Source organism: Nannospalax galili, unplaced genomic scaffold (genome assembly GCF_000622305.1).
Source record: "Nannospalax galili isolate Female #2095 unplaced genomic scaffold, S.galili_v1.0 C47040973, whole genome shotgun sequence".
In the NCBI taxonomy this organism is placed as follows: domain Eukaryota; kingdom Metazoa; phylum Chordata; class Mammalia; order Rodentia; family Spalacidae; genus Nannospalax; species Nannospalax galili.
The window spans coordinates 1-373 of NW_008433317.1; the positions used below are offsets into that span (position 1 = coordinate 1).

At 47.2% G+C, this 373-nt stretch overlaps 1 non-coding gene across 1 annotated transcript; it reads left to right on the forward strand.

The window, feature by feature from the left end:
• Positions 1 to 174: 174 nt before the first annotated feature.
• LOC115069058 lies at positions 175 to 278 on the forward strand. Its single transcript, XR_003848391.1, has one exon. It is a non-coding gene; the product is annotated as a U6 spliceosomal RNA (small nuclear RNA).
• Positions 279 to 373: the final 95 nt, after the last annotated feature.

Below are 373 nucleotides of genomic sequence, written 5' to 3' on the forward strand. Positions count from 1 at the left end.
AGTTTCTGACAATTTGCACTCTGTAAATTATGTTAAGCTGTTAGATAACACGCTCTTTATCTTCCAGAGTAGCTGCAAACTCCAATAGCAACAGCTGTGTAGTATGCATACCAGGGAACGATTCGCAAAGCTGGAACTTGTAGTCTATTCCACCTGAATTTAAAGAAATAGAGGGTGCTCGCTTCGGCAGCACAGATACTAAAACTGGAACGATCCGGAGATTAGCATGATCCCTGGGCAGGGATGACACGCAAGTTCCCGAAGCATTTCCACAAGGAAGCCAACAACTGTCGGTAGCTGCACTTCCAAGGGATCTGGCGCCCTCTTCTGCCCTCCTCCAGCCTTGCACAACACAGGTGCACTTACAAACATG